Source organism: Leucoraja erinacea, chromosome 3, assembly GCF_028641065.1.
Source record: "Leucoraja erinacea ecotype New England chromosome 3, Leri_hhj_1, whole genome shotgun sequence".
Lineage (NCBI taxonomy): Eukaryota > Metazoa > Chordata > Chondrichthyes > Rajiformes > Rajidae > Leucoraja > Leucoraja erinaceus.
In genome coordinates, this window is record NC_073379.1 from 46,058,081 (window position 1) to 46,071,070 (window position 12,990).

Sequence of the window (12,990 nt, forward strand, 5' to 3'; positions counted from 1 at the left end):
TTTTCTGTCGCCCTTGTTAACCCCTATCTTTGTACTCTATCTAATGGCTTCTGAGGTATCTCCTTGCATACAATAATTCCCCAAAAGACTTCTGGTGTATGAAGCTCATAAAGTCCCATCCAGGCAAATGCTTGTGCCACTTATGCCATTCCATAGATGACAGCTCAGCCTTTATCTAGTTATATCTGGAATGTTTTCTGCTTCCTAAGAGATCTTGATACAACACATAATCAGTAGCTCATCTCAATCTGGTGTGACAAATCTGCTGTGGTCTGCTGATGTATCATGTGACAGCAGCAAACAGTTCACTGAACTCGAATAAACAAAACATTTTTAATTCAGCATCAACTGCTATATATCCCTGTCTTGTGATTCAGCAACTTGCGTACGGTTCTGAATAATGTTGCTGAGGACAGGTCCTAAGTGGGTTTTGCCCTGTCAAAATTGATTAGACTAAGTGCCTCCATCAGTACTTTAATCTTGTCTGTGTTCAGTGGAATCCTTCTGCGTCCATCTCATAACTGACAAGGGCTACATCTGAGGCAACAAAGACAGCTCGTCTTTCCTCAACCATACCTCTGATTTGGGCAAAGTACCTATCAGATTCTCCTTGCATTCCTGCTCTGTTCTAAACCCCAAGGTATCAACAAAGATAGACACAAAATTCAGAAGTAGCTCAGCGGGACAGGCAGCGTATCTGGAGAGAAGGAATGGGTGATGTTTCGGGTCGAGACCCTTCTTCAGACTGAAGAAGGTATCAACAAAGTCACCTATGACATATGGTAGTCTGGATATAAGTGTGTGTTGCCCACTGCAAACAATGACTGCAACTGCTATGATTCCAAATGGATGGCTGATATACTGGAACAGTTCAAGTTTGGTGTCAGTGAGAACTTGCTTGAAACTTACGAATAACAAATTTTTCTTAAGTGTGTGCCCTGTTAAGGATTGTGATGATCTGTCTTCCTGCTAACTGAGCAAACAAATCATTAATTAGAGGTAAAGGTTGTGTGTCTGCTATTGTTTTGCAATTGATTGATTTCTTTTAATTTCAACCAATCTTTATAGTGCCATTGTCTTCCCTACATGAACAAACCTCAGCAGCCCAATCAGAAAGTTAAACAGGTTAAATGGTACCCATTTCTCTGGCTGTCGCTACAGCTAAATCCACAAGCTTTTCCTTTATTCTGAAAGATCCAGTGTGCTTTAAAGGAACAAAATGTAGCATTTTCCTTCAGTTGAAACTTAGATCCCAAGTACATCACAAAGCACGTTTAACTATGTCAGGTATAACTGATAGAGATAAATTCTTCACTAAATTGGTCCTTCCTCAAGTCAAGTTTTGTCTTTAGCAACCAGTTTCAGTCAAAGAAATTGGAATCTTGTCCAGGGACCATCAAAAGAAAAACAGGGATTTGCTTCACAGGCCCATGTTTCACTTTCACATTGCTTAACCCGATTAAAACATCACAGTCCTCGAGTTATATCAAAGTCTAGACAAGTGTATGTAGACAAAAATGCTGGAGAAACTCAGCGGGTGAGGCAGTATCTATGGAGCGAAGGAAATAGGCAATGTTTCGGGTTGAAACCCTTCTTCAGATTACCTCCGATACCTTATTTTACAATGTGTATGTCTGGTTTGCATTCATCCAATCCGTTTCATGCAATTTACACCTAATTGTAAGAAGCTGCAGATGTCCCATTCTTTCCCTGCAACTCTTATCTAGGCTCCAGATAAGCTGGCACCATTTTGCAGCTTGTCCCATTTCTGCAGAAGGCACATTTAAATTGACCAAATGGCCAAGCAGCCCAGAAGCCTTTACTCAATGTTAGTGTCCTGGCCTCTCCAATTTGACCAGAATTAACAGGCAGTGCTGGCTCAAAGTCTGAATGGCCTACTCCTGCACATATTTTTATACGTGTCTATGTTTCCCTATTTGGGTCATTTTAATTTTAATTTTCCTAATGGAGTTAAGTCCCAATGTTTACATTCAAAGTGTTCAGTGGGTGAAGTTGCAAATCTAGTGTCTGTGCAACATCTCCAAAGCATGACCCATACTTGAAATGTTCAGCTATTGATCTCAAATGTGCAACAAAGTCCACAGCTTGTTGATACAGATGCAGGTAGAATATATTGATGGGGACATCTATTGCCTGCTATTAGTTGTGCAATATCAAATGTATTTGTGCAATTCAGAAAATACTCATTGAATAATCTCCTTTTAAATACACACACCTTGCATTCCAAAGGGTATGCAACATACCATACTTGAAATGTTCAGCTATTGATCTCAAATGTGCAACAAAGTCCACAGCTTGTTGATACAGATGCAGGATATTATACTTGTAGCATTATATTGATGGGACACCTATCCTGTTCTGCTAGTTTAAACAATTAACATAGAAACGTAGAAAATAAGGAGCAGGAGTAGGTCATTCGGCCCTTCGAGCCTATTCAATATGATCATGGCTGATCATCCAAAATGGTACCCTTTGACTGTACTGGCTTTTTCCCCATATTCCTTGATTACCTTAGTCCTAAGAGCTAAATGTAACTCTCTCTTGAAAAATCCAGTGAATTGGCCTTCTGTGGCAGAGAATTCCACAGATTCACAACTCTCTATTATCTTGAGTTATGTTGATTTCTATTTTGGTTGAAGCTGGAAGGTGTTAATAAATGTAATTAGTAGTTAGAGAACCAAACACAGTGAACTTCTTAATGCAAGATCATTTGGACCAAAGTTCATCCTGATAGAAGTATATAAAAGTATGAGAGGAATAGGTAAAGTAGACTGTCAGAACCTTATTCCCAGGGTGGAACTGTCAAAGACTAGAGGGCATTGATTTAAGGTGAGAAGGGCATGTTAAAGGAGATGTGTAGGGCTGTTTGTCCTTTCTACAAAGATTGATGGGTGCATGGAACAGGTTGCCAGTGGTGGTGGTGCAGGCAGATATGATGGTGGAATTTAAGAGACTTTCAGACAAATACATGGAAAGGCAGGAATTAAAGGATATGGATTGTGTGCAGGCAGAGGACATTCATTTAACGGCATCAAGTTTGGGACAGATAATGTGGGATAAACAGTCTGTCCCTGTGTTGTACTTTAAGTGTACACTCTTTGTTTATCCAATACACATTATAGGATCAATGTAATCGTACATCAAATTAAAATAGTATTTGCAATTCAGCTGTTAAACCATGTGCAGCTTTTTTGAGAAGCTTTTTTAAATTTGTATCTACTGATTCATCAGAGTGTGTTGATAATAGAATTGCATACACAATTCCCACTGGGATCCTAAATTCTGCTATGTTTGGTATTAAAGCAATGGGCAATTTTCTACCCCCTGTAAATCTTCAAATTGGATAGCTAATGAATGATAGGATTGCCAAGGCAAAAACTGAAGTTGATCATGGGTAAACTTGCCAACTTGAATGAAATGAGTGAATTATTGTAAAAGTGATCCCATTTGATTGGAGGGAAGGTAGCAATACAGGAGGGAAATTAATTTGGCATTTGATGAAATATTGGAGTTGATTTTAAATGTTACCATGAGTAGAATGCTGGTAGTAATACAAAAATTCCTCATTACAAACCTGTTTGAATTACTGTCCGACTGGTGGCAATAAAATGGAAAACCAGTTGTAATTTTAGTGGGTTGCAGCATCAAAATGCTGAGTTTACAAACTGGTGGTAGGTTAAAATATATCCTCTTGTTGCAGTATTATTATTTTTAAATCAATCTCTGTTTGAAGGCGTGGAAAGCAAATCATTAAAAAAAAATGTAAATAAAATTTTGAAAAGGGTTTTTGAGTTGTAAAATGCTGTACCCTCATGATGTATTTCCATGCAGGTTTGGAGTGAGTTCTTTCTGTCTCTGCATCGAATTGCATCCAGACCGTTCAAAACAGTGTAATAGATCAATGCATTCTTCTGGTAAGATGGACAGTTTAATCCTTGAGCAGTCTTTTCACAGACTTAATAAACACTGGTTAGGTGGCTGCATGTAGGTGTCAAGCTTCAGGATCAGTGCTGTCACACACCATATGTCCAGTCATTCATTACACTTTTTTCCCCTGGTCTGCTTGCTGAAATGCCTGGCTTCTGCTTTTCACATCATTCAGACGATGCATTCTGACTGGAAGATGTTTGGCATTTAGGACACACAAGTGGTGTGGACCATTCCCATTCTACAGGCACATTTATACTGCAAACCAGTTTTTGTGATCTCTCAGATCAGCTGAAGATCCAGTTAATGAATGTACACTAAGTGCAGTTAGTTGCAAATTATATATTGTGTTCCCAGGGCATGTTAAGAGACTTAAAACTGCTTAAATAATGCATGGTTTTACAAAGGAGTAACTATTCAGTTAAATTAATTTCATTGTCAAAGACGATTACGGAATTCTGCCCTACATTTTAAAATTGAATAGCTAAAGCCGAATATGTTGCAGCACACTGGTATCATTTGCAGTTCCTATTTTCTATCCACATCTAATGTTTTCCCGCTTTCTCTGCAGGATTCTCAATCACTTAATTATAGTGCCCAACAAAATTTTAATCCAGCAGTGAACAACTGGTAATAGAATAATACATAATAACTTTGATTTTTTTTCTTTTTGCATTGTGGGAGGGAGAAAAAGAAGAACGTGAATGAGTGGTTTAAGTGGAGCCGTTAAATTCACACAGATACTTCAGTCAGAGCACATTCAAAGAGAGGAGAACTGTAGGAAGAAAAAGGGGGAATAGTGAGTGAGAGTCTCGCAAAACTCCTGTTGGAGAGAGGAGGAGTTCTTTAAAGTAGGCTACTTTGGGGAGATTTTGCAGCAGTGCAGAAATTGAAGACACAAGAGATTGTGGATGCTGAAAGCTTGATCAAAATACAAAATCTGAGAAAGGGTTCTGATCCATAATGTCACCTGTACATTTCCCTCCATAAGTGTTCATCCTGGTGGCATGAACATTGAATTCTCCCAACTTTGTTAGCTCTTGCTGTCTCCTCCCCTTCCTCTCTCCCCCTCAGCCCTCGGGCTCCTCCTCCTCCTTTTTCCTTTCTTCTCCCCCCCACCCCCATCAGTCTGAAAAAGGGTTTTGGCCCAAAACGTTGCCCATTTCCTTCGCTCCATAGATGCTGCTGCATCCGCTGAGTTCCTCCAGCATTTTTGTGTACCCTCCTTAAATGTTGCCTGGCCAACCGGGTTCCTTCAGCAGATTGTTTTTTTGTGCTCAAGATTCGACCATCCGCAGTCTCTCAGCGTCTTGAGATACTGATAGTATTTTAAGGAGCATCAATGGCCTCTCTAAATGTATGGTTGGTGGCAGTTGTGTGGTGTTGTAGTTAGGACCAGTATCCTCTCTTTCTCAAACCATGTCCAGCTTTGACTAAACAAGTTGCTGGAACCTTTCCATGGAAGGGAGAAGAAGAAGACAGACGAAGACAAGTCCTTTCCAGGTTATAGCAGGGCTCCGCTCTTGTTTGTAACCCAAACAGTTTGCAGTTTGGAAATGCAGCCGCAATCCAAGTTACCAGGCGGCAGATGATGCCTGCTGCCCCACAGCAGCTGGTATATCCATCCCACCGGTCTCACAAATGTTTGCCTGTATGTATAAGCTTTATTGCAGTCAAGCATTTGTAACCTGGGGAAGACCTATAAAAAGTGCAATAGATGAGGTAGTAGACAATTTATAACATTTTCAAAAAATTACATATATATTTGGTGTTTAGGTTGAGTGGGGAAACTATTGAAATTTGTGGGGGGAGGGAATAAAATTTATAGACTCGATTGGTAGTTGAATATTTCTTACAATGACTAAAAGGATTAAAAATAGTTCTCCCCTCGTGGGAGATAATGATTTTAAATATATTGTATTTCCCACACCGTGCTTGACCTTCTGCTAGTTTTCCAGTTATATATCCTTAAAATATTTTCACAATATTTTTTCAGTCATCTACTTGCATTCTACTTTTCGATATACTAATCTCGTGGCTGTTAAAGTTTATTTCACACGATGATGGAGAATTGCAATTTCCAATGCATAAAATTACGCAGAATGTTACTTGATAGGAAATACTTCTGACACCAACTGGTCCATGCAGCATTCGTGTTCTGAACATGCTTTCTGTCTGATCATCTCATCTCAATTCACCAACATGTTCATTTTCCCTTCATGTATTGCAAGTGGGAAAGGGATTCTCTTCCTGAGAACTGTTCATAACCCAATCAGTTTGCACGTCAGAAGAATGGCTGCCTGTTAATATATTTAAATAAAAGAGTAGGCTAACCAAGGGCAACATGTATTTAAACCAGGAAGTTCAATTCACCCATTCAGATATAGATGCCAGCAGAGTTCACACATGGCAGAAGATGACTGCAGCTCCTAAGCAAATAGTAATTCCAGCCTGCTGACTCCTGCCATCGGGAGGAAGTTATAGGGTCTGAAGAAGGGTCTCGACCCAAAATATCACCCATTCTTTTCTCGAGAGATGCTGCCTGTCCCACTGAGTTACTCCTGCTTTTTATATCTATCTTCAAGAAGTTATAGGAGTCTAAAAGCTGTTGGTTTGCTGGCCTGGCCAAGACTGCCATACAAGGGTTCAGACAGCGGGCAGTGGAGGCTTCTACCAAAGTCGACAGCCTGACCCTCTCCTGGGCCTACGTCCATGCCCATGTGTCCTTGGAGAGCAAAAACATAGAAAATGGGGAGTCACGCAGGGCGGAGATTCAACACTGGCGGCCCTCGGCAAAGGGCCCCAGGGCTCCGCGATGTTGGTCAGCGCCGCCCGCGTTGGGAGCTCCACGAACCACAGCTCCATGATGTCGACGCTGCAGGCCCAACGCTCCGGAGATCCAAACGGCGATCCAGGTAGGTATCGCCCGCTCCGCGGTGAATCCAGCGCCGTGCCGCCACTGTAGCTCTGGTCTGGTCCCCGGTCTCCGGTAGGAAAGGCCGCTCCGATCCAGCTGTTAGGCCACGAGGAGGGAGGGGGCGAGGACGCAACTCGGAGAAATAGTCGCATCCCCACCAGGAAGCGACTCAGAAACGGATTCCCCCTTACCCTACCCCACTCCTCCACATAGAAAAGCTAAAGTAACCCCACAACAAACAGTTTAGACAAACTAAAATTAAAAAAAGAAGGGAAAAAACGGACAAGCTGTAGGCAGAGGCGCCTTCAATGCAGCGCCCTTAGTGGACAATGATCTTGGATATGTCTTGGATATGATCATGTGGTAATTTGATAAATGATGTTTGCAAGATGCTGAACAGTTTTGATCTTTGCAGTACTTGTAACTGTGATGATGCAATCAAACGCAATGTAAAAAGGAATCTGGAAACGCTAATATCCAGGTTCAGGAACAGCTTCTTCCCAAGAACCATCAGGCTATTCAACACTATGAACTCCAACTAAACTACAAGCTAGGTTGCACTGGGAACTTTGGGCTTTGTTTGGTATTTGTGTTATATTGGGGTTTTATTTATTGAACTCTGTTTGTTTGTTTTTTATATTACCTATTGAGTACTGAATTTGCAAATTTGTTGTGTTTCTGCTGCAAGTAAGAATTTCATTGATGATAAAATACTTGACTTACCTTAACTTCAAACACTCGTATATCTGGGATGTACATAGGTAGAGCGTATGTCACCCGTGGAAGACCTGTAATTGCATGTTTGTTAATCATTTTGACCACATTATGTATTTTGTCATTTCATACTGTGAGCAAAGTGGGTATATATTTTTTAGTGACAGCAACTAACTTATGCTAGTAGCTCAGCTATTAGAAGCATGTCTACATTTATTCTATTTCAAAACCCTTTCCCTGTTGTCAGCTTATTTTTTTTCTTTGAAGTTATATAATAGCTGCTGTGATCACAATTTCAATAACACCTTATGGATAATTGCATTTCCCAATGTGTAAAATTATACATAATATACATAAATTATACGTCATTTTACATTAAAGAAAATACTGTTGAAATAATTTTAAGGGCCTATAGCGAGTTTTTTTTTTCAGCGAAGAGCCTCATGGGCATATCCCACTTAGGTAACATTTTAGGCGGCTGCAGGAGACTCTGCTGTCGCCACATGGTCGCCACATGTTCGCGAGTGGTTGCCGGGGAGTCGCCTTCATGGTCGTGAGGATTTCCCGCATTCTGGGAACTAGTCGCGGCCTCATTATGGTCGCCGCAAATTTTTCAACATGTTGAACAATTAGCAGCGACCAGAATGAAGCACCATGGAGAGTAGCGAGAATTCTCATGCCGTAGGCGGGTTGTCAGGAGGTCGAAGGTTCTCGTAGGTTGTAGCCGGTGTGACCGGTGAATTTTATTGGCTCATTGGGAAAAAAAACGTAAGCAGTAATTTTCAGAACCAAGGCTAACTGACTGGTAATGTTAATGTTCGCCGAGCTTCACTGCCATGTATCCCTGGCTTCTTAAAAGCCATCTTGATTATTTATCCCTCTCTCTCCCCCCTTCTCCCCTCTCCCCCCCTCTTTTAAACAACGCCGTGCTTAGCCGTCTTTGATCACATTGAATGGCAGTGCTGGCTCAAAGGGCTGAATGGCCTACTCCTGTACCTATTGTCTGTTGTCTTAATTACAGCGCCAACCTTCCTGTTAATCGCGGTGTGTGTCTCTATTACCTTGGCTTTGCACTGTGTGAATTGCCCTGTCCCCCGCCTGCATAATGGGATGGTGAAGAAAGCAATGTGTGTGTGTGTGTTCCACTCTGACAGTTGCCGTTCCAGTTGCCGGTTTTTCAGGTGACTACCGGCAACTTGACAGTCGCAGGCAGTCGCCTGGAAAATCGCCTAAGTGGGACAGGCCCATAAGTCAGCCCAGTTTTACCTGAAATTTATAATTTTAGCTCTGGGATCAGCTTTGCAAATTTTTGCAATATTAATGAAATTCTTGTATACTTTAAAAGCACAAAAATCACAACTATGCACAAGATTGAGATTGCTACCATCTAAGGTTTGAAACAAGTTTGACATGAATTCTCTTTGCTTTTTTTTCATTTCGAAATGAGGCTGTGTTTTCATTTGTCATGGACTTTAAACTTGTGTTGCTATTTGTAATGATATTTGAAGTAAGAAATATGTGCTGTGAAATCCATTTGTTCCAATACTCAATTTATAATTATTTTTGGGTCAAGACCTTTTTGCTGCTGTGATCGGTATGTTCCAGCCGAAAATCCTTGAAAATCATTGCAAATTTACTAATTTGTTATGAAAATACATTTATGTATTTTGTTGCAATCTTCAGTATTACCTTTCCTAATCTCACCGCCCAAAATTTGATGTAATCTGCAATTTTATTGGTGATAATCTGATTTCTGATTCCAAATCATTTTTGACAGTGCATTTCCCAACACTCATCTTTCTGGAACACCACATTCCACTTTCCACTTTTAGCTTGTCTGAACAAAGATCTTTAATTCCTCGTACATGTTCTCTCTCATTGTCAGTTTGATTTCTTTTTTTAGTTCATTAATCAACTACAAAGGACCTAATTGAATGGCTCCATTTATTATTGACACATCATTCATATATATAAATATTGGAAACTGCCAATGCTGGGAATTGAACAAAAAATGCTGGAAAAACCCAGTAAGTCAGGCACCATGTGTGCAAAAAGAAACAGTTAACGTATCAGGTCTGTGCCCCTTCATTATAGCTTTGTTTGCCTTGTGATGGTTCAAAGATTTGGATAAAGTTGATCAAATGTGGCCTTTAACTTTTTGAGAATTACGTGATCTATTCTTGATCATACTTTTGCATTGTTGGTGTGAGGACAATATTTATTTCTGCCTCTGTGGGCTGATTTCAGCTTGGGCACACGCTGCCTAATGAAATGATTATGGCAGCAACATTGGCAGTGCTTTCTGAATTGGGGGCTGCTGGTGCTGTTGTGGTCATGGAGAAGTTGAGGTTGGTAGTGGTTGGATGGAATGTGCCACAGCTCAATAGGTGTGCTTCACTCTTTGTTTCATAGATGATTTTGCACAACCCTGTTCTAAAACTCCACTTTTTAGTTCATTTTCTACCAACAACCCTACCAATCTGTCGTGGGTGTGCTTTGTTGCTATCACTGCTGTTTCATATATATATATTAATGACCTGGCCTCAGCAAATACTGTATATCAACATTTCAAAATTTGCAGATGTTTCAAAATGCAGAAATAAAGTAAAGATTAATTTCTAATACTGACTGAAAAATGCAAAGCAATGCATTTTGGTTGGACAAATGTGAAAAGACAATACTTTTTAAAAATGCAGCTTTTAAGAAGGTGCAGAAAGTAAAGACTATGCTGTATATGTGCACAAAGATCTGAAATTAACAGTGCAAGCTGAGAAGCTTGTTCCAAAACATTTTTAATTAGAAATTGTTAAAAAAATGAAGAATTTGTGCTAAATCTTAATACGCAGGAAAGGACCTAACTGGAGTATAACATCACATTCTGGCATCCATCTTTTAGAATGAACTCAAAATGCAAGAATTGGTTCAGCAGAGAGGCGATATCTTCTTCTTCTTGTGCATGGTGTGCACAGCTTAATGTTGTAGGACAACTAGTTCTGTTTGATCTTATTTGATTGTGCACGCCGGGTTGATTGCATTCGTCAAATGAGGGCGGAACACGTGAAGGTTGCAATCTTCCACCCCAGAGAGGCGATATACTAGAATGGATCTAAGGATGCTGTACTTTAGGTTGGTAGTGGTTGGATTTAGTAAAATGAGTTGAATAACATTTTGGATTGTGAAATTAAAACATTTTTTTTCCAATTTTTCCCCATTTCTCATCATCATTCTGAAATGTCGCCTTTTACAGATTGTTCAACCAAAAAACACAAGCTTTGGTGATGACCTTATTTTTTTAAAGCTTTTGTAATTTTGGAACACCTCAGTTAAAAACTAGACAATCTTTCACGTGTTGGAATGAAAGCTCTTTAGCGTCTCGCTTAATAACAATAACTTTTAATTTCAAAAATTCTGCTAGCCTTATCTCTAACACAGTTCTAATATTCTTCATATAATGGATTACCCAGAACTACAACTTTTGCTTTGCCAATGTCTTTTTGAAATTAAACATCACTTTGTTGTTTGTACTCAGTGTTCCTATGGCTGAAAGACATCATACCATTTACCCTTTCACGGCCACTTACAACTCCTAGACTACCTTTAAATAACAGTACATCTGCACCCAGGGATCTCTATTTGTTTTTCTTGTGTGCCATTCGGTATAGCTAGTTTTGCCAAAATCTACTTAATTGCATTTATGTTCAATTACCAATTATTTGAATACTGTAAGGGCACTATGCAATGCCTTGAATTATTCTCATAATATGTTATTCTGGTCCCTAGTTTGTAGAACAACATTAAATTAAACATACATTACATTCAGAAAATATTCAGTCCCCTACACTTTTTCCACATTTTGTTACGTTACAGCCTTATTCTAAAATAGATTAAATTCATTTTTTTATCATCAATCTACACACAATACCCAATAATAAAAAAGTGAAAACAGGTAATTAGAAATTTTTGCAAAGTAATTGCAAAGAAATAACTAAAATATCACATTTACATAAGTATTCAGACCCTTTGCGATGACACTCAAAATAGAGCATCCTGTTTCTTGTTTCCATTGATTATCCTTGAGATGTTTCTACAACTTGATTGGTACCAGTGGTAAATTAAATTGATTGCACATGATTTGGAAAGGCACTCACCTTTCTAGAAAAGTTCCCACAGTTGACAGTGCATGCAGGAACAAAAACCAAGCCATGAAGACAAACAAATTGGCCGTAGACCTCCGAGACAGGATTGTGTCGAGACACAGATCTAAGGAAGGATATAAAACAATTTCTGCAGCATTGCAGGTCCCAAAGAACACAGTGACCTCCGTCATTCTTAAATAGAAGAACGTTGGAACCACCAGGGCTCTTCATAGAGCTGGCCACCTGGCCAAACTGAGCAATCGGGGAAAAGGGCCTTTGTCAGGGAGGTGACCAAGAACCCGATGGTCAGTCTGACAGAGCTCCAGAGTTCCTCTGTGGAGATGGAAGAACCTTCCAGAAGGACAGCTATATCTGCAGCACTCCACCAATTAGGCCTTTATGGTAGAGTGGCCAGACGAAAGCCACTCCTCAGTAAAAGGCACATGACAGCCCACTTGGAGTTTGCCAAATGGCACCTAAACAAGATTCTCTGGTCTGATGAAACCAAGATTGAACTCTTTGGTCAGAATGCCAAGCGTCACGTCTGGAGGAAACCAGGCACCGCTAATCACCTGGCCAATACCATACCTATGGTGAAGCATGGTGGTGGCAGCATCATGCTGTGGGGATGATTTTCAGCAGCAGGAACTGGGAGACTAGTTAGGATCGAGGGAAAGATGAACGTAGCAATGTACAGAGAGATCATTGATGAAAAACTGCTCCAGAGCATTCTGGACAGACTGGGGCAGAGGTTCACCTTCCAACAGGACAATGACCCAAAGCACACAGCCAAGACAACGCAGACTTTGTGACAAGTCTGTGAATGTCCTTTAGTGGCCAAGCCAGAGCCCGGACGAACCTGATCAAACATCTCTGGAGGGACCTGAAAATAGCTGTGCATCAACGCTCCCCATCCAGAGCTTGTGAGGATCTGTAGAGAAGAATGGGAGAAATTACCCAAATACAGGTATGCCAAGCTTGCACTGCCATACCCAACAAGACGAGGCTGTAATCGCTGCCAATGGTGCCACAACAAGGTAATGAGTAAAGGTCTGAATACTTATGTAAATGTGATATTTCAGTTACTTATTTTTAATTACTGCAAAAATGTCGAAACAACTGTTTTCGCACTTTTATTATGGGGTATTGTTTGTAGATTGATGATTAAAAAAATGAATTGAATCTATTTTAGAATAAGGCTGTTACATTAAAAAATGTGGAAAAAGTGAAGGGGTCTGAATATTTTCTGAATGTACTGTAACTAAATGCTTCAAG